The 21816-nt window shown below is 46.7% G+C and overlaps 1 protein-coding gene across 4 annotated transcripts in view; it reads left to right on the forward strand.

Moving 5' to 3' along the window:
* SMAD3 (SMAD family member 3) overlaps nt 1-21816 on the forward strand; it is a 130113-nt gene that overhangs the window by 66938 nt on the left and 41359 nt on the right. The window contains exon 1 of one of the 4 annotated variants that reach the window (XM_073012270.1): nt 6887-6908. The exons of the other annotated variants lie outside the window; for them this stretch is intronic. The gene's annotated coding sequence lies outside the window, so the exon portion shown is untranslated. Of the gene's footprint in view, nt 1-6886; nt 6909-21816 lie in introns of those variants that run through there. 4 annotated transcript variants of the gene reach the window in all.

A 21816-nucleotide genomic window follows, 5' to 3' on the forward strand; every position in this document is an offset into this window, starting at 1 on the left:
GATTTCAGTCCCAGCCTCTCTCTAGAGCCCTGACTTAGCGACTATACCTCACTGCCTCTCTGTGACCAGGGTTGAGTCCTGGTCCTCAAATGAAGCCCAATTTGCCAGAACCTTCTTGTGAGGCCTTACCTGGCCTTCGGTTTTACCACGTGTTAATTGGGCGGAGGGCAGCCAGTCCATCCTCTTGTGCAGAAATCGCCCTGCCCAGGAGATGGGTGCTTCTTCAGGATACTGCCTGGCTCAGAACACTGCACTAACAGGAGATAGAGATCTGATGTGTGTGAACTTTGTGAAGGCATCTCTCTCGGTCCCTCCAGTCTCCCCCTTCTGTCTTATCATGCAGGGCAAGCTCAGGTTGTCGTCCTGCCTCTGTTGGGAGGACCCTTGAGTGGTCATCTCCCGTGCCCAAGCAGACCTGCAGAGAACCCTGTCCACACTGATGGTCATCTGAGACACAGAACTTCATGACAGGAAGGTGTCTTGGAGGATAACTAGCAAGTCTTTCACTTTATAGAGGGGGAAACTGAGTCCTCAGCGATCAGCCATGTAGATTCCATGTTGTAGAGACCTGATGATGCGTCTCATCTCCTTATCTGAACAGCAAGTTCCCATGCTGCGAACGTCTCACCCTGACCCTCACCGTATTTTTCAGGAAGTGGATGGGGCTTTGAGAAGGACAGCCTCACTGTTTTGCCCATTTCTGAGATGGAAAATCAAGGAACATTGCCCCATCTTCACCCCAGGAATCTACATGCCCCTCCCATAGGCAAGATGGAAGCTAGACCAGAATGTGCGGCTTGTGCTTCTTGCAGGGATGGTGAGGGCAGATGGGGTAGGGAGACATCATTCCTAAACCCAGCCTTTTGACCCAAGAGGCAGGGACTCCAAGGCTGTAGAATGGGAGAAATTGTGGGAGGAAAAGCACTGGGCAGAAGGCCTCAGTCAAATGCACCTGCAGTATTAGCTGTGTGACTTGGGCACAATGCCACCCGTGAGCTCCCATTTTCCTATCTAGGACAGTGGACTCACGAATAGGTGTGAGATGTGCCCTCCCAGAACTGTTGCATGAATTGAATGAGGTGCCTTGCTTAACTGTACTGAATACGGGGGAAGCCTGCTTAAATGGATGACAGGCTTTTTATCATTAGCAAGCTGCCGCACTCCCCACTCATCACTCCAAGGCAGCCTGTTGCATTTTCTTTCATTCTGATAAACTCCTTGAGTTGAGCAGAAATGAGACTCCCCGTAACTTCTGCTGCACAGCTTAGAACAGCCCACCGTGAAGCCTTATGTCCTTTGGGACATTCTGCCCTGTCCACTCGGATTTCTCTCCTCCCTCCGAAGCATCATCAGCTTCCTCCTCTGTTCCTCCTCTGACCCATGTTTTGCACTTCCTTGCTCTGTCACTCCTCTTTAAACACTTGTCCGAATTGTTTGTGGCCCATCCGTATTACGCCCAGGGCGGATGCAATAGCCCAGCCCAAGCAGCAGAGACCATGGCCTCCCTGGTGTGGGGTCTGTGCCTCTTCTCCAGGCAAGTGGCTGTGACAGTCTAACTTCATGGAAGGGTGAACTCAATGACATTGGCTGAACTGCTGGCGAACATGGGAAAAGCCCTCCCGGACCTCTTATCTCTCTCTTCTCGCCAGAGGAAAACCATGTCCCTGTTCGTCCCATTGGAGCACTATCAGGCTTATAGCCATAATCCTTTACACCATAACATGACTTTGCCCCAGATGCCAATATTATATGCCCATTTTTTTTTTTCTGGAAAAACTTAATTGGGATTTTAAATGCATTTGGGGGATGGGCTGCTTTTGTGTTTTCCTCCGAAAACAATGAGAAGGAAAACAAAGTATGATCCTATTGCCAGAAAAATGGAGCCAAATCTGAAATTAATTTACAAAGTCATTAGTATTTTCCATTTGCGAACCCCAAAATGAATGTAGGTGCAGTTCCTTGCAATTAACTGCAAATTAGGAAAGGGTTGGGAGGAATTTTTAGGGACCAACACACAGAACTGTAGCAGAAGTGGACGGGGGAATGGAACCAAGAATTGCCTTGGTTTTCACTCAAGTCTGAGGTTTGAGAGAGTGGTGCTGACTCAGATATTCCCCAGAAGAGAGCACGTTTTCAACAACCTGAAAAGTGGCAGGGACCTTTGGAATGATCTGTTCTAACCTTTTCATTTTCTCAGTGAGGCAACTGAGAGGTTCAGGAAGGGTACGCGACTTGCCTAAAGTCACACAGCCAGGAAGGTCAGAACGAGGACCAGAGAGAGCTCTGCTTCTGACTCCCTGGCCAGTGGTCCGGCCGCCACTGCCCCCTCTCTCCTGGGTGCTTGTCTGCTTGTGCCTTTCATGTTCAGACCTTGAGATATTTTCACATTTAGCACCACTCCTCATTAGAGTAGAGAAAAATGGGATGATGTGGTCAGAGTCACCCGCAAGTCACTCCAGATTTCAGATGTGCTGGTGCTTACCGAGTGCCACAGGGAGAAAGCAGTGGTTTCTCCCTTCCCTTCAGTAGCCTGGTTATTTCCAAGGCTGAACCCCCGCGACGCCCCACCAAGCCAGGCCCCCACCACTGCACATTGAGAATCTGCTGCTCTGTGAATGAAATCGGCCTGGGGTTAATGAGCGGCGAATGTGTGTCAGTGTTTGGTATTTGCAGCAGGAGCTTTTCCTGCGATTCCCTAAGCTCAGATGAACGGGGCCTTTAAGATGCCATCCAGCCATCAGAGAGATGCAGGAAAGGCCTTTTGAAATGCTGTTTCCCCTGACCCATTTGAGGTGAGGCCCTGTGATGTCATTTCCCCGGTGGTGTGTGAGAGAGCGAGCAGCTCTAAGAAAAGCCACTGCTGAGAGTTCACAGTCCTTGCCTCAGTGTTGTCTTACTCTCAGGGTGCCTTAGAGGACTGACAGCGACCCTACCTCCAGCTTCTCCAGCTCCCTTTCCTTGGCAAACACTTGACCCATCCCAGCCCTTGGGCTTTCTTTCCTCCTCCTCTGCTACCACATACTGTGGGTGGTGGGAAATTACTAAAGGCACGACTCTGGCTCTCAAAGACTCTTAAGTCCAGGATCGAGAAGAACTGTGTTTACACGGAGTTGTCAAGGATCGTTCTGCCAGTGATAACCTATCAGCGTGCAACTCTGTGCCAGGTCCTGCTCTGGGAGCTTTATATGTGCTGTTGCCCCTCACACTCAGGGCGGAGGTGAGACAGAGTGCTGAGAGATTTCTACAGACAAGGAATCTGAGGTTTAAAGAAGCGATGTTTGATGAGCCGCTGACGGGTGGGGCTGGGATTGGAACCAAAGCTGGCTGCCCTTCAGCTCCCAGGGTCCTGCTGGAGAGATGTGCCCAGGCAGGCCTGTGCTGGGACAGTGGAAGCAGGAGTGTCACTGGTGGCTTTGTCCTGGAAGCTGGGCAGGTGCTGGGGACAGAGCTGGCCTGGTTTTGGAGCCACAGGAGAGAAGATGGCCAGGAAGAGCTGTGTTTGGAAGATTCCTTTCTGTGCCAGGGGTCAGCAATCTGGGTTCTAGCACTGAGAGGGGCAAAACGTGGGTTTGTAGGAGCGAGAGGGTGACCCCCAGTGAGGGTAAGAAAGATCAGCTCCAGTGAGCTCTTCTCACCCTGGGTCGCAGCCTGCACCAAAAATCCAGGGGCAGCCCCGGGGCCCGGCCTACCCCCTTCACAGTCCCCTGAGTGTTTGAGGCCATGGGCCAGTGGCTTTGCCCCTTGGAAGCTTGGTTTCATCATGTGGGACAGAAAGGGGTCAAAACACCCCTTTTCATTGTTAAGATTAGATGATTTGAGAGCCGAAACTTCTGGCAAAGTACCTGGTACCAAGGAGGCCCTCTAAATAATTAAATGATAGTTTTCATTTTCCCTTCCACTTAATTGTTTTTTCAAAAAAAACTTTTCTTCCCTGTAATAACAAATTTCAGAAGACAAGTTAATACATTGCTGTGTATACTCTCAGGCCAAGAATTTCCTCAGTGTTTACATACCAGAGTAGTACTTTGAACTTCGGTTTTCTCCTCTGCCTCTATGCTGGTTCAGACACCCTCTCTAAGATGCCAGAAGCAATGCCCTTGCCTTGGCCTGTTTTTGGGGTGGGGGGTGTGTGTGTGTGTTTTCATTGTATTGTAAAAACATGAAACATTTGAATTACAGGCAAAGGGTAACTTAGCCATGTACCTTCTACCAGATTTAATAAATGTTAGTATTTTCCATATTCACATCAGGTATTTGTAACATCTCTTTCTTTACTAAAAATAAAGAACCTTCTGCCGAAGACCTCCTGTTACTCCAACCCCTTCTCCCTTCTTCACCCTCCTGTTTCACAGGTGTTTACTCTCTTTTAAATTGGTGTGTGTCCTTCCCAGCTAGAATTTTGTAGTGTATTATTTGTAAAGCCAAATAACCCCATTGCAATGTGTTTGAACTGCCAAAACAAATGATCAACTTTTGGGAAAAGAAGGCTGAATATCCACAGCCAGATCAGTGACTCGAGATTGCAGAACAAACCTACCTGCTCTCAAATTGAAATCTCAAAATTATAAATTCATTACCTTTGACTTAAAACTTGAAGCCCTCAACCCTGCATAATTGCAGATACATTAATGATTGTGCCATCTTGAGCTCCCAGGGTCATCTGAACCTTTCATGTGAAGAGATACATCCCAGAGTCAGTCATTCTTCTTCTTTTTTTTTTTTTCCTTTTTGAGATGGAGTCTTGCTCTGTCACCCAGGCTGGAGTGCAGTGGTGTGATCTTGGCTCACTGCAACCTCTGCCTCACAGATGCAAGCAATTCTCCTGCCTCAGCTAACTGAGTAGCCGGGATTACAGGCATGGGCCACTATGCCTGGCTAATTTTTGTGTTTTTTAGTAGAGACAGGGTTTCGCCATGTTGGCCAGGCTAGTCTCGAACTCCTGACCTCAGGCGATCCGCCCACCTCTGCCTCCCGAAGTATTGGAATTACAGGTGTGAGCCACTGCTCCCGGCCCAGAGTTAGTTATTCTTAGAGCAGGTGTTCTGGTTTTTGTCTTTAATGCTTCCCTCCTCACTTTAACATAACTGTGATATATAATTATTGTGGAGAATTTGGAACACATGGAGAAGTAAAGATTGAAATTGCTGACTGCCCTATTACCCCAACCTGCACCTCCATGGAGATATTTTCTCCCCATCCCCGCAAGGGCAGAGGATGGAGATCCCTGGGCTCCTCCAGGTGGGGAGTGGCACCATGGTCTTTTCAGGTTTCCTAGGGGACAGGCCCCATTGACCATCGGATATGTGTCCCCAAGGTGGTTAGAGGCCATCACCTGCCTGAGGTCAGCTCAGTGGGCGGGGCTGGGCATCTCCTGGTGGTCTACCCACCATGCCTGTTCATCAGGTTGGTGTCTGACCTCTTTCTGGTGTCTGGTGCTGATCCAGGCGAGGTGACAAGTGCTCAACAGAGGAGTCCTGGTTCCTTCAAGGACGCTGGGAAGTGTAAAACAGAGCAGACTGAGTTTGTGGTTTTTGCCAAGGCTTGACTTTTGACGACTTTTCTGAAAAAGATCAGGGGCGTTTTGTTTTGTTTTGGTCATTTTTTTTTTTCCCAGTAGATGTTCCTATTTGGTTCACAGATATAAACACTTGAACCAGGCGATATCAGCACTGCAAGTCGATTTACCACCACAGCCATTCTCTAGTACCCATATGAAACTGTTCCTTCGTAAGTTCTTCCTTTTTGCTTTTTTAAACAGAAATTATTTTCATTAGGATCACTACTTTCCCATGTGCATTTTACCACAAAATTTGGTTCTAATTTTGTTGGCTTGCTTGCTGTTAGTACTCATGTTAGCTTCTGCCATTCTTTCCACCGTGTCCTGGGTAAAATTTTGCATATCCGAGTGGTTGGATTCTTTCATCAGTTTTTGGTTAGTAACTTTTGTGGTCTGCAGTTTTAGCTGCTTCTAGTTTTATTTTGTGTTGAAGTTTTTTCTATGAGATTTGATTTTTACAGGGTCAGTTTTTAAAGGTTGCAAGAAGGGTGCTTTTTCAGTTTGCTTATTATTTTCAACACATGTTTTACGTGGGTAATTTTAGCTTTGTTGGTCACCAGCTTTGTTTGGGGTGCTTGGTTTCTCTCAAGTCAAATTATCCCAGGTAATCTGGCCAGAAGGCCCATAGGGTCAAAATGGCAGGTCAAAATGTCTTGCTGCTTTCTTGAAGAGTTTGAAACAAGCTTGCAAAGTACTGTCCTCCCTTTGGATTTCTCCTGTCTGGGTGTTGCCAGGGCTCTCCTGTTAGTGACAGAGAAAAGAGGAGGTACTAGAATTTGGACTTCTAGGGAAGGGGTGTATTGTCCTTATCAGAATCCCTCCCTCCCATCCTGGTGACCTCCCAACTTCACAAACACATCTTGCCTGACCCTAGGCAAACGTGGAAAGGCGCAGCTCTGGTACACCGGAAAGCACGGTGGATGGGGAGGTAGGAACCCCGTGCTGGGACATGTCTTTTCTCCTTCTTGAACTCCTCTCCCCACCCATCCACAGGGTTGCTGGCCAGAGATCTGTCAGAGTTCTTCCGGGTTTCTCTTTCTCTGGGTGGGGATGTGGACTCTTAGGATGTCAGGAAGCAACTATAGGAAACCCTCTGTGTGAGTGGAGCAGAGGTGTTGCTCAGGGCGCTCTGCCTGGTTCCGGGTCCTGGGACCCTGCTCCCCGCCCCCGAACCCCACCTCCCCCCGGCTCCAGGACGGAGCTGGCTTGCCATTGCAGTGGATCTGCGGAAGAGGGTTCCAGAGTGTGGGGAGAGCGCGCTGGGGAGGGGAGCTATTTGTTCCTTTCCAATCATCACTGTACTGAGCAGTTCCCTGGGACAATTGAACCCAGGAGAACTGAATTCATCTGTGTAAGTAAACACCCATCTCCCCTTAAAGGAAAAGCCCCCGTGCGGCCTCTCTGGGCAGCTGGAATGCTGCTCTGTGGGTCTGGGCGTTCCTTCCTTCTTTCTTTCTTCCTTTGATTTCTTGCTGTCTCCTTCAGTTAGGCCTGTGACTGTTTTCACATGGCTATTTGTATATACAAGCCATGCCAGGCATCGTCATTTGTGTTTGTCTAGATCAATAAGAGCAGCTTTAACCAAAAAGTCCAGCTGATAATTTATAAATACCCTTCACCCCCTCCCCTCCCTGGAAGATGTGAAAACACCATCCCATTAACCCACCAAAGCAGTTGGTGGACTTGATCAGGGAAGATGTGAAATATAATTTCTTTAAATGTGCTTTCTCTTTACCCTTCTAGTGGAATTTGATCAGTGTTTAAGCAACTGTAGCCGATTCCCAGCCCACTTCAAAGCAAAAGCCCTTCACTGTGCCTATTTGCAAAATTACCTTTGAGAGACTGAAGTGTCGGAAATGCATTTAGACACAGATTGTGCTTTATATTAGCTCTCCGTTGCCCCATAAAATGGGCTTGGGCGTATCTGAGGCAGCTACCAAAGGAAACTTAAAAACAGATTCCGGCGGCAGCGATTCTTGTGTTCTGTGCTCACTGTGGAAAAGAAGGGGGTTAGAGATTTAAGTTTATGTGGATCTTGAGGATTTTAAGAACCAGATTTCTTTTTGCTCACATTAGGGGAAAAAAATAAAGCTCAGATGCCCTGTGATATCTCGTTACGTCAGGTTTTCCTATAAAATGTCAAGACGGCAATATTGGGTTTCCTGGCTTGCTTTTCCCCACTGTGTGTGCTCTTGCCAGAATTTTTATTAGGGGGAGGGGAGCATTCTCTACCCCTCCTCCCTCAATGAAATCATTTCTTCCCTAGCCTTTAACCCGTTAAAGTTTGGGAAGGGAGTACTCTGATTTTAGGGTTAAATACAAAACTTCCCTAGTGACTATGGCTGGAATTAAGGTGTACTTAAGGCTGTGGCAGCCCTGGTGGGTCCTGGGCTGGCTGGGTGCTAGGGTTTGGTATGGAAAGCAGCTTGCATCACCTGCTTTTCTTCCCGTGCCTATGGCTTCCCCAGGCACCCCCTGCAAAGCCAGGCACGATTCCAGCTGTGTTCAAAGGCCCTGAGAAGTGTTAACTGATCAAAAATGTTGAGTAACTAGGATTATTATTATTTTCACCCTGACCAACTTCAATCAGACTGGCGTATCTGCGGTCACCAGGTATGCCGCAGGCATGGGTGGAAGCTGTGCTTGCAAAGTGAATGTGTGTACGCCAGGTGTGGTGGTTCATGCCTGTAATCCCAGCACTTTGGGAAGCCAAGGCAGGTGGATCACTTGAGGTCCGGAGTTCGAGACCAGCCTGACCAACATGATGAAACTCCATCTCTACTAAAAACAGATACAAAATTAGCCAGGCATGGTGGCACATGCCTGTAATCCCAGCTACTTGGGAGGCTGAGGCAGGAGAATCACTTGAATCTGGGAGGCAGAGGTTGCAGTGAGCCAAGATGGCACCATTGCACTCTAACCTGGGCAACAAGAGTGAAACTCTGTCTCAGTCTCAAAAAAAAGAAAAGAAAGAAAAGAAAAGGGAATGTGTTTGATGGAATCTGTGCTTGATTAAGCGAATGTGTTTGATCCAAGAGGGCAGGGGATTCTGGAAGAGACATTAAGTACAGATTGACGAGTGTCTTGTCTCACTGCAAAAACCTTCTTTCTCTCTTCCTTCCTAGTCCCCACTGAAAATGGAGTGGTAATAGCTTAGTTCTCACTTTGGGTTCAGGCAAGAGAAATGGTACCCAGGAGGTAGAGTTGAGTAGAGAGTCCTTTAACTCTCTTCTTTTTTCTCACTTCTCTTTGTTCCACTGTTCTCTCTTTACTTCTGCCTACCTTAGCAGCATGCTGCAGAATAAACCCTGCTAGGAGGAAGTTTGAAATCTCTAGGCTGAGAAACTATGCAGAGAGCAAATGACCTTCTGAGGGCTCTCAGTACAGAATCTTGGTATGATAGGTGGGTCTAGAGCCGACAGAGACTCAAGGCTCTAGAGTCTTGAGCCTTGATGAGACAGATGAGCCTGACGGGACAGTGAGAGTGAAAGGGAACGCTATTAATAATGACACCAGGTCAACACATGTGAACCCAACTGTCCTGAACAAACGGGGGTTTGTGGTTGCACTACAAAGCCCAGGCTCCGTTTTGATTTGGAAGGAGTGACGCCTTCCTCTCTGGAAGCTTAGGCTAGGGTTGCAAGCTGAGGTGTTCACATGGACAGACAGCGTGCAGGAAATGGGGCCTGGTGTAAGGAAACAGAGCAGAACTCAGGGTTCATTCGTAGTCTAAAGGGGGCATTGGCAAGTCGGCATCAGACAGTAGCAACTTGTTGCCAGATCTTCAGAGTTTTTTCAAGAGAAGCCAAAAATCGAGATTTACATATGAAATCTCCCAGTTTGTAAAACTTGGCAACCATTTAAAAATTTTAAAAATGTTATGCAGGCCAAACACAACATCTGTGGGCAGTGGGCAGCTGCCTGTTTTTGACCTCCAGCCCAGACTGGCTGTCTTCTGGGTCTCCCAATTCCGGCAACGGGAAGTTTCTTAAGGAAGTTGCCTGGGCTGACCACAAGTGAGGTGGGGAAGTGGAAAGAGGAGCTTGACTTGGCTTCAGTTGATCATTTGCACAATAAATATGTATTGAGCACCTGTTATGTTCAAAGTACTATCTGTGTTGGGCCTTGTTTCCTAGTCTACATTTTGGGATGAGCTGTGTCTTCCTCATGCTGGTGGACTCTTTATGCCCTGCATAGGGATGGTTCAATGCTTCTCCCTGAGATTATAGCCAAGATGGATGCAGTGGGAGGAACTTCAAGTGGGGGAATGTTGGGGAAACACCTGGGTCTGATTGGCAGACCCTGCCAAAGTGAATTGTATTTCAGGTTAACCCAGTGGTAGTCCCCAGGATGAGACAGTCTTCAGCTGAGGAAAGCCCTGGGGATTTGGAAGCCAGAGCAGAGAGAGCCTAGCCAGGGACCCTTGTCTGGCAGTCCCTGAAGGCTGTACCAGGACCAGGAGGCAAAAATCACAGAAGAACAGACTCCATTCAGCTCCATATGTGGCAGAACTTTCTAACAGAGCTCTGTACCCTGTGGCTGTTGGAACAGATGATCTGTAAGCTGTTTTTCATTACCTGGAAAGTCCGATATCTTGAGGCTGCCCCCTGCACACCCATTAGACTCCTGAATCTTAAACCTGCTCTGGTTCATGGCTTACCTCCGGCAGCTGAACTTGGGGTCCAGTGCCCCAGAAAAGCCAATATAAACTCTTAAGTTGAGGCCAGCTCAGTTTGCCTGGGGATGAGGTGAGGTGCTATGGGGAAATAAAGGCTTCTCTAATGCTGTGAGGTATCATTCGTGTTTTCCGTTCTCCTGCTCTCTAAATTTTAAATTAGGGCCGGTCATCCAAACCTCACAGGCTTATTCAGTCAACAAAGGCACAGAGAACTTAAGTCACTTACTCAAGGCCACATAGCTAGGCAGTGAGGAGCTGGGGCCTGGACCAGCTTCTGTCATCCACTGCTCTTTTACTCCCTTTCCTAAACTGTTAGATTTTAATTTCCTTTTGGTATATTCATTCTTTTGTATGTCTCCTCTCCCCACCCCCCCCACCAATTGTTTCTAGAACTGTCAGTGTTCAAATGTTTAATAGCTAGGTTCCCCCGCCCCCCCATACACTTGGCCAGAAGTAGGAATTCATCACCATCTGTGAACATTTACTGCGCCTCCATGGTTTGCGTGGAATTGTACTAGAAACACTCAACCCCGGGGCCTTGTTGGCAATAAACTAGGTCTTTCTGCAGAACTTTTGAGGACAAATCACCAACGGGTTGGAAAGCATTTCCTTCAGGAATGGCAAAACTCTTATTTTTCACCTTGTTAACGCAGCTCCCACCTTTGTTTCTCCCCTTTTATCAGTCTTAAGTGTGTTAAGTGCTTTTTTCTGCTCAGTGTCCTAGATAAGAGGTTTCCAAATGAGGTCCCCTGATCTGTACCCTACCCCCAATTCTCAGGCTTCTGGATAGACAGAGAATGGACATCTGGTTTGTTTTGGAATGACAGGCTAGACTAGAGGCGTCCAGAGGCCTGGTAACGGCAGAGGCTGCTGGCATCTTAAGACATTCAGAAACCACTGTGCTAAATAACGGTGGAGCTGTTAGTGATCTCAACATTTCAAGGAGAAAGGAGCTTATGAAGTAGGCTTGTGATGTTTGTGAAAAGGGCCCTATGGGGCATCTGGTGGGCACCCCATGTAGAGCTGGAACACAGGGACATGATCCCATGTGCAGGAGACAGCTCCAGCCTCTGCATACCCGTCGGCGCACTCCTGGGTTGGAACATCCTCTTCGTTTTCTCTGGCATGTCCTTTTGCTCAATGAATCATTCCCGGCCAGGCCAGACGTCCTTGCTGGATCCAGAGCCAGCTCTCTGCACCGGCCCTGTGATTCTCTAATGCCAGCTTGAAGTTTGGTGACCCATCTTGGGATGCTTTGCCTGTCAAGGCTTTTCACTGATGAATAGTTGTTACGAGCATGTCAGCCAGGATGGTACTTTCCAAGTCATACAGTAATGGATCTGTATGATTTTTTTTGCACAAAGAACTAAATAGCTAAGATACTAATGTGGCAGATATGCCATAGCTACCTTTTCAGTGAAATCTTTAGTGTACACATTTGTCACACTGAATGAGGACATATTAAGGCAGCTCATTAATGTTTCAGTATTTAGAGTTTGTCATACAGTGAGCAAAGACAGACATCGTTGACACAGTCTGTTGGAGCAAAATATGTCTAGGCTTTTGCTTGCTTTTTGCATTTTCAAATTCACATTTCTATCAGTATTTTTGAGTTGTTTGTTTGGAGGCAGAGTCTCACCCTATAGCCCATGCTGGAGTACAGTGGCCCCATCTCAGCTCACTGGAACCTCCGTCTCCCAGGTTCAAGTGATTCTCATGCCTCAGCCTCCCAAGCAGCTGGGACTACAGGCATGCGCCACGATGCCTGGCTCATTTTTGTGTTTTTAGTTGAGATGGTTTTCACCATGTTGACGAGGCTGGTCTCAAACTCCTGGCCTCAAGTGATCCGCCCCCCTCGACCTCCCAAAGTGGTAGGATTACAGGTGTGAGCCACTGTGCCCAGCCCTAGGGAGTTGTTGTTGTTTTTTTTTTTTTTTTGAGGTGGAGTCTTGCACTGTCGCCCGGGCTGGAGTGCATGGTGTGATCTCGGCTCACGGCAACCTCCGTCTCCTGGGTTCACACGGTTCTCCTGCCTCAGCCTCCTGAGTAGCTGGGACTACAGCCCGCCTCAGGTTCCCAGAGTGCTGAGATTACAGGTGTGAGCCACTGCGCCTGGCCTTTTTTTTTTTTTTTTCTTTAATGTTTGTACTGAGGTATAATTAATATGCAATAAATGGCACATATTTAATGTGTACAGTTTGATGGTTTTGATATTTGTATATGCCCGTGAAACCATCACCACAATCAAGATAATGAACATGTCCATCACTCCTCTAAAACTTTCCTCCTGCCTTTTTGCAATTTCACCATCTTGTTTGCCTGCTGCCCCCTGTCCCTAGGCATCCACTGATCTGCTTTCTGTTATTATACATTAGTTTGCATTTCTTAAAATTTTATATAAATGGAATCATACTATATGTATTACTTTTGTCTGATTTTTTTTTTTTTACACAGCATAATTATTTTCAGATTCATCCATCTTTTTGCATGTTTTAGTAGTGACTTTTTATATTTCTTTGTATGGATATAAAGGGAGGGATTATTTATTTTCATTATTGTTTTCATTTTCAATAATATATTTTCATTTTCAATAATATATTTTCATTTTCAATAATATATTTTCATATATTATTTTCATTTTAAAAGTTTCTCCTGAAGTAGTAGTTTTTTTTTTTTTTGAAAATATGCTTTGAAAGAAATTTGTTTAGAATTCATTTGGCCCTAAAATCCACGTAATCAATGAGTTAAATCAGTAAATATAATATTTGGCATCTACCATGTTTGCTATGTGCCAGGCTTGATGGTGCTTGTAGGGCATAGAAGAGGCTCCTGTCCTAGCCAGTGATTGGTGTGTTCAGGAGGGCCTATCAGTAGTTCACTAGTGCACCATGTCCTACCTGTGATAGAGCTGTCATGTTCTTAGACACAAAGACGGCTGTTACACTGTTATTTGCAAAAACGTTGAGGTCTTGCTTTCCACAGGCTATGGCCTGATGCGCATTTCCAATTTTGCACAATGTCACAGCAGATATGCCTTCCACGCCCTTGGTCTTTCACAGCCAGGCATGGGGCTGGAATCTCAGAGCTACGGTTGCTGTGATTCTCTGATTCGTGCTCAGGGGATTGCATGATGGGGGCTGGGGTGCAGGCAGGAAGTTAGCCTCGTGGATTCCCTCATCCTCACAAAGCCAGGGGCACAGGGAGGTGGTGGGGGTAGGGAGTTGCCATGGGAATTTCTTCCCCAGCCAGACAGAGTGGAGTGTGTTGCTGGGGAGTTGGAAATGTATCCTCTTTTCCACATCCATTGTTCAGTCAAGTTCTCCTGAAAGAAGACTTCTTACTGTGTGTAAGAAAAATCAGTAAGCCTCTGATAAATAGTCAGACTGTTGGAAAAGGGACCTTGGAAGTATCTGGTCCAGCCTGCCCATTTTATAGGTGAGGAAGCTGAGGCTCAGCAAGCAGGAGTGACTCAGGAATAAGCACTCATAGCAGAACTGGGACTTGGGAAACCCAGGCACTGCTTTAGACCTTCATTTTCATCATGCGCGAGGGTGGGAGTTTCAAGAAGGCTTGGCAAAATTTGATAGGACTGGGAAAGAGGTTGTTAATCTCTCATCCTGTGCTCAAGGATGCTGTGCCATTTAAAAAAAAAACAAAACAGAAAAGAAAGACAAAATAATTCTCCCAGATGATGTTTCTAGAATGTTCTCACATATTACAGTCTCCTGGCCTCGCACAAGCTTGTTCCAGGAATAACGTTAAAATTCACGAGTGGGTGTTCGGCGACATCATTGGGCAGGATTTTCTGGTTCATGAATGAAAGGTGATAGGTGACACCGTATGTCAGTGTAGCGCTTCTCGGTTTATGAAGGGCCTTCATGTGCAATCTCTATGTGAACCACTTCCCACATAGCCCCTTTATACCAGTGAGGAAATTGGCCCCCAGAGATGAGGCACTTGGCCTGAGGTGGCCCAGGTGGTAAGGAGAGGAGCCAGCTTTCCAATGCAAGTCCCAATTTCCAGTCTCCTGTTGTTTCCACCGTGTCCCCCTGCAAGGCAGCTGGGATGTGCAGAACAACAGCTTGACACAGTGGGAAGAAGCTGGGCTTTTATGTTTAGAGTTCAGAGCTCAGCTCTGCTCCCCTGCCTGCTGGGTGACCCTGTGGAATACTCCTAACCTCTCTGAGCTTCATTGTCGTCTTTTGGAAGATGAGACCCTGTCCTACAGGATTAAAGTAGTTCAATATAGAGTGCTTACTATAAAACTTGCTTCTAGGAAGCAACTGGTCAGTGTTACCTCCTTAATGAGGGTGAAGTAGACGTGGGAATACTAGTTGTGAAAAGAGAGCCTATAAAGCAAAACTGAGGACACATTTACATATACCAAGGGGTGCCCAGCCCTGTTCTTCTTGCACATAGAATCTTAAATGTTTCCTAGATTGAGCCATTAATCTTTGATTTTTTGCAAAGGAAGTTAAGACAGAGGTTCTCACCAAGTGCCTTGCACATAGTAGGCCTGTAATACAGACTGGATGATCAGCTGCTCTTTGGAGTAGCACAGAGTATGCCTACACACCATTGGAATAAAATGCGACAGCCTGCCAGAGACCAGGCTTTGAAGGTTATAGACTCAGGGCGTGTGGTCAGAGCAGCTGTCAGAGGAGGTGTGGCCTGGAGTAGGTAGTGTGGAGGCTGGAGGCTGGAGGCTGGAGGCTGGAAGGGGCTGTTCCATGGCACCAGGGTTGAGTGGGAGTCGGTGCAGACTTAGAAGAGGGGATGTGTGTTCCGGGGTGGGGAACGGAGAGGGATTTCTCTCAGACACTTAGATGGAATCTCAGGTCATACAGAGACATTGTCTCTGTGTTTTATATTTTCCTTTGAGAACATCTCCATTTAAGTAACTGATGCTCTAAGTGGGGAGAGAAGAATGAGCCTTTTCCCTCTATTAGAGCCAGTAGCCGCCTCTTCAGGTTCAGACTTTTTAAGGTGTATGGAGACAAAGTTGGGTCAGTGTTTGTAGAAGAAAGGCTGTTTCTCCCTGTCTCCCTCCTGCTTAATCCAAGGAGCAGAGAACACCAGGGAAACTTGGAAGTAGCAGGGGTGATTCGGGAGCTACATGGGGCCTGACGTGTGAAGCTGCTACCTGGTTACAGCCAGGCAGAGTTGGAAGGGTGTCCTTTGGTGGGGTGAGAAAAGAGCAGCCTCCCAAGATTCCCCTGCACCCTGCCAGGCCCTGCCAGGGGCCCCTCCCACCGTTCTTTGCTCCTTCCACGGAGACTGTTTGAGAATTCAGTGATTCACTTCCCGTCGTCAACTCTTGTTTAACGTTCCCCTCCATTGTTACCAAACAATCCAGGCCCCAGTGATGTGTGGTGTTCTGAGAGTGAAGGAGGGAAGAGAGAGAGAGAGAGCCAGAACTGTTTACAGAGCCGGGGAGATGGGTCCAGGCTTGACAGCCGGGCGGACTTGAAAGACAGGCTACAGTGGAGTGTGGCCCCAACAACTGGGTGTGTGCAGGGTGGGAAATGCCAGGCACAGCCGCTCCTCCACAGAAACTGCTCTGTTCTTTCTGCTCTTGATGGAAGCTCCTGCCCTTTATTGTGGTGTTAGCTTCTTTGTTCAATTACGCCAACAGCTGAGTTTTCTATTTGGGGCCATAGTTTTGGGGTCATGATTCCTGGAGTAGAAAAAAAAAACAACATAGGAGCTCACTCAGAAGGATCCTTGGGTAAATGCCGTCCCTTCCTGGGCCCCAGTTTCCTCACGTGTTTGGGGGGGGGAAAGAAGGTGGTGGTGAAATGCCCCCCACCAGCTCCAAAGTCCTGTGGTTCTGAGGCTGGAATATTCTGCAAAAGGACATTTGCACACCACCCTTCCACCGCCCCCGCCCCAGTGTCGCGTCCAGGTCCAATTCTACCAGCCACAGATGTGAGCATGTCTGGAACCCGTCTACCTGTGTCATTCATTCCATGACCTCTGATTTTTGAGGCCGGTAATTCTGCAGCCTCCCTCACCTTTCTGGTTTAAAGCAACCTCCTCTGTCAGGAAGTTGTTTGAAATCAATTTAATTCCTTTATATCCCACATGACAGCTACAGCTGACACCGTTTAGTTGATGTTGGTGTCGGGTTTGGGGCTTACTTGGTTTTTGTGTTTGCTTCTAACCTGCAGAAAGAGTCAAAGTTCTGAAGTTTTCTCTCTCATCCTTTCTGTTTGTTGCTCCATGAACAGTAGGGAAGAGGAATTTGTGTTGGTAGAGTCCACATTCTTGATTACTTATTTGCTCTGCTGCTATTGATGATTCTGGTTTTCTCCAAGGCCCTAGGTGCCTAAACGCATTGAAGGAATGAGAAGTGTGGACACAGAACACCTTTAAGTCACTTCCCCCCTGCAAATTAGTGTATTTCACAGGTATTTGGAATGCTAGAAGGTGCTAGAGGGTGAGCAGACACTAGAGATCTGTTGAACCCATCATTTTTTAAATGAGATAACCCATACTATACCTAAAGACTCCTCCATGAGTCAGTAGCACAGCCAGAGGGAGGACTACACACACCCCGGTCATCTAATGAGCGGCCAGGGCTCTAGTCCATCCCCAGTGTGGCCCATATATCCGTGTGCTTTCTCCTCTATTAAATCCAACACTGATAAAAATCGCCAGTTAACAAATATTTGTTGAGCAAGTTTATTGCAAATCGTTCTATTTAATGTCTGCCTACAACCTTAGCCACAGATGACTCTCTCTCCCTGTTATGGCAAGTGGGCAGAGCTTCCTTATTCAAAAACATTTTAGCTTCCTGCACTTCCCCACTGGTTGCTTTCACCTAACTGGCACCTGTGGCTGTCATTCCCCTGCTGTTTTTAATTGCACCTCTCAAGACCAGCTGATTGCTTAAAGAACATTTCTGGTATCGGGCCCATGGCGGTAATGTGCGTCTGCGGATCCCTTTGCTATGAGGCTTGACTTCTCGATTGGGTTCACAAGGCTGGTGGGCAGTCTGAAATCTTTGCTTATTTCTTACGTCTTCTGAAAGGTGCTGTGAAGCTTACCAGTTGCTGCTGCACATTATCAGTCAGTCATTCCATTACCATTACTATTTTCTGAGCAAATGGGACCTGCAAGCCCCATGCTCCATCCAGGATGCAGGCAAAGTTAAGCTGGGTTTCCTTTCCCTCAAGGCACTCCTGGCACACTTGGGCAGGGAAGTCAGAAACACACAGAAGTCACTTCATCATAGTAGGCCTTTGGTGCTCATTGGTGATGAATTTGAAGAGTGCGGGACAGTGGGGTCGGTGGACTGTAAGAGTTCGAGGAGGGGAGGATGGAGAGAGGTCATTCTTGCAGAAAGCCACAGAGCGGGTTACTGTTTGAGCTGGAAGATAATTGGACCTCCGAGGGCTCTGTCCCCACCTGAACCTCAGCTCACTATGCCGGTGGCCAAGAGTGCAGGAGCCCCACATCCAGATGCTGTGGCTGCAACATTTTACCTCCACTACTTGGGCCTGTTCAGCATTTGGAGTTTCTATGCCTGCAAATTAGGCCTGTCTAGGAAGTGGGGGTGAGGTGGTGCATGGGCAGGCGCTCTGAATCTCAGCTGGGACTGGGTGGGCTGATAAAGGGGAGAGTTGTAAGTATCTAGGACCCAGCGGGAGGACGCCTCACCTGGAAGCCTTTCCTTGTTCCTGATTGTAGCTGTTTGAGGGATGCAGTTTTCAGACAAGGGCCACTTAGTTGATGAGGCCGGCTTAAACCAGGACGGCTATTGCCACCCTGACATTGTAAGTGTGGGCCTGGCTTCTCTGAAGTCCTCCCTTCTTGCTTGTGTGGAATTCCTATCTTCCTGCCCATAGGGGTTCTTTGCTGTGTTAGGTGAATTGCCCCAATGAACCAGAACCTTTTGTTTAGGTACAATAGGAGGTCTGTACCCTTAGACAGAAAGGAATGCTAATTGGCCACTTAACTGTCCTCAGGGTACAGATGCCAGAATATACAGGACACCCGTTCTTTGTTACCATTTGGGATAGAAACTGCTTATATAAGCTTGTAAAACTTTGGTTCAGAAAGCATGCGAATGTGTATGGAACAGAATGTGTATGGAATGCTAGCAATTGGTATCATGCAAATGCTGCATTTTTTGCATGTAAAGGTACCTCTTTAACTTCATGGTCCTTAAACTAACTTTTTCAAGAAACATGGTCATTTCCCACCCTTCCTTTACTTCCAGTCCCCCATTCCTACCCAACAGTGGCTGAACTGAAAGGTTTGCAAATCCTGAAGGCTTTGGGGCTTCTTTTAAAAACAGGGACTGAGTTGTAAATGTCGTAAGACTGAGATGGGGAATGTTCCTTTCCCAACCATACCGTGTGACATTTACTAGGAATTGTTGTAAAATCACTGGAGTAAGCACTTGTCCTGAGGCACTGCCTCTGCCCGTGAATGTCACTGAGTCGCCCGGTTGACCCGTTGCATGTTATGCAGCACTTGTGACACTGTTTTATCTCTCTGGCCGGTGACTCATAATTAAGGAAGTCAAAACTGTGCAATTAACATAAAACCTCCTCATTTGCCCTCTTCACCTTTCCCCAACCCCCGCCCCTAGTCAAGAATGCCTGCCTGACATTTTCTCTAAGTCTTTGGAAACTTTAAGATTTGTTTTGATAGAACAAGGCCTCCAGTTATCATCATCATCGCCTGGTTCCACTAGTTTTACCCCAAAAGTCTGTGAGAATCTTTTCCAGGAAAAAAAGAGAGAAAGAAAGTAAGTCCCACCCCCAAGCGTGCAGTCTGCCCGCGGGAAGTGATTCATGGTGCTCCGATTCATGCAGACCTGACTGCAGGAGGCGGGAGGCTGGGAACCAGGTCTGGGAAAAGAGGGCAGAGAGAGGATACCCAGACCTAATGGCTTCTGCTCTGTGGAAGAAAGTGAAAAACAGAATGACTAAGAGTCCTGTAATAAGAATTGTTTGTTTTGTGAAGTTGAACTAATAGTGAGGTTTGCCGGCAGATAAGACTTGAGAAATTGCAGTTGTCAGGGAAGGGGACTTTTCCATGTCCTGCTTTTTTTTTTTTTTTTTTTTTTTTTTTTTTTTTTTAAATTTTTAAGAGAGCAAAGCTATTTCTCAGTCTTTTTTTTTGAGATGGAGTCGCGCTCTGCCGCCCAGGCTAGAGTGCAGTGGCACAATCTCAGCTCACTGCAACCTCCACCTCTCAGGTTCAAGTGATTCTTGTGCCTCAGCCTCCTCAGTAGCTGGGATTACAGGTGTCGGCCACCACACCTGGCTAATTTTTTTGTATTTTTAGTAGAGACGGGGTTTCGCCATGTTGGCCAGGTTGGTCTTGAACTCCTGACCTCAGGTGATCCACCCGCCTTGACCTCCCAAAGTGCTGGGATTATAGATGTGAGCCACCACACCAGGCCTTATTTCTCAGTCTTAAAACATTCAGGTATTAGTGGAAGGCCCAGATCTGTGTTTCAGTTCTACCTTGCCTCCTCTAAGCCTCTTTTCTTTTCTTTGGGGAAGAGGGTCTAAGATAAGACCATTATCTCACAGTCTCCAATAGCTCTTTCTCCCCAATTTCCTTTTTATTTATTTATTTATTTATTTTTGAGATGGAGTCTCTCTCTGTTGCCCAGGCTGGAGTGCAGTGGCATGATCTTGGCTCACGGCAACCCCCACCTCCTGGGTTCAAGCCATTCTCCTGCCTTAGCCTCTTGAGTAGCTGGGACAACAGGCGTGTACCACCATGCCCAGCTAATTTTTGTATTTTTAGTAGAGACAGGGTTTCACTGTGTTGGCCAGGCTGGTCTCGAACTCCTGACCTTGTGATCCACCCGCCTCGGCCTCGCAAAATACTGGGATTACAGGCCTGAGCCACCGCACCCAGTCCATTTTCCCTTTTAACCTTTCTCTCCAAAGTTAGAGTTTTTGAAAAATAATTGATTTTTAAAAAATTGACAAATAATTGTCCATATTCATGGGATACACAGTGATGTTTTGATGCATATTAATGTCATTATGGTGATCACATCAGGTTAATTAGCATCTCCATCATATCAAGCATTGATCATTTCTTTGTGTTGAAAGTGTTCAATATCCTTCTATTTGAAATTATGTAATATATGATTGTTACTGTGTTACTATATAAGCATTCAATATCCTGTTTGAAACTATGTAATATATGATTATATATAGTAACAATCGTATATTACATAATTGTAAACTATGTAATAATACTGTAATATATGATTGCTAGCTATTTGAAACTGTCTAATATATGACTGTTTAGTATAATCATCCCACAGTGGTATAGGACACCAGAACTGATTTCTCCTCTTTAGCTGTAATTTTGAGGCCTTTATCAGGTCTCTCCCCATCCCTCTGTTCCCTCTCCCCTTTTCAGCCTCTAGTACCTTCTTTTCTATTTTTACAAAGTTAGAGTTTTTGGGCTGATACATGTTTTTACCTAAATACTCATTTTTTGTTCCACCAAATGGATCATCATGTTGTCGTAGAATGAAGGAATCCTTTCTGTCCTATGGGCATTTTATTTTCTTCTCCCTCAAACTGACAATGCAAATTAATTTGATTCCCCAAAGCAGTTTGGAAACAGACTCTTAAGTGTTGGCTACATGAACAGGCCCGCTGCCAAGCCAGAGGCCCAGATCACCTGGAGTGAGAAGATGGGTCTAAACACACCTGGCTTTGTGACTCCATTTCAAGCTCCCTGTATTGTTGGAGGTCAGCTTTGGGGGTGAGGGATTTTAATGAAAGCTGAGGTGAGGTCCACTGTTGCCTTAAGCCCATCAGAACGTTGCCAAGGGCTGTGAGTATGCTGAATGGGTCCATGAGTGATCTCTTAAAAAGACATAAACCATCTTCAGGCCTAATTTTCAGCAGAGTGAAATGGCCCCCCAGAAGATTCTGTGAAGCCTGGCAACTTTTCCCTTTCTTCCAGTAGTCACAGACCAATTCCGATCTTTGTAGCATCTTTTATTTGGGACTTGAAAGTTCTGTGATCCTGCTGACACTCAAGAAAAAGCAATCCCCATCAACTTGGTGCTTGGAGAAAAAAGTTTATGAAGACCAAAGCTACTAAATAGAAAAGCCCTAAACACTCCGCTCCTCCTCCTTCAATATTTAACCATCTTTGCATGGGGGAAGGGAGGGGCTCTCACCAGAGCCAAAAGAAAATCTCTGCTGATTTAAACCCAGTGTGCGTTGTAGTCATAGGGAACTGAGTTTGGAGTGTAACATCTAGGTTCAAGCCCAGGCACTGTTCCTTGCTGATCCTGGATGACTTTGGGCAAGCCACTCAGCATCAAAAGTTTTTCATCTGTAAAATGGGAGTGATGATACTCAGCCTGCAGGATCCCTTTATCCAGTGAGTGAGTGAGTGAGAAGTGCTGGGTAAACACTTGCTCTGAGGTGTAAATTGCTTCTGTTTGGCCAGGCGCGGCGGCTCACGCCTGTAATCCAAGCACTTTGGGAGGCTGAGGCAGGTGGATCCCCTGAGGTCGGGCGTTTGAGAGCAGCCTGGCCACAATGGTGAAACCCCATCTCTACTAAAAATACAAAAATTA

The sequence above is a fragment of the Chlorocebus sabaeus genome, chromosome 26, assembly GCF_047675955.1.
Source record: "Chlorocebus sabaeus isolate Y175 chromosome 26, mChlSab1.0.hap1, whole genome shotgun sequence".
Classification (NCBI taxonomy): domain Eukaryota; kingdom Metazoa; phylum Chordata; class Mammalia; order Primates; family Cercopithecidae; genus Chlorocebus; species Chlorocebus sabaeus.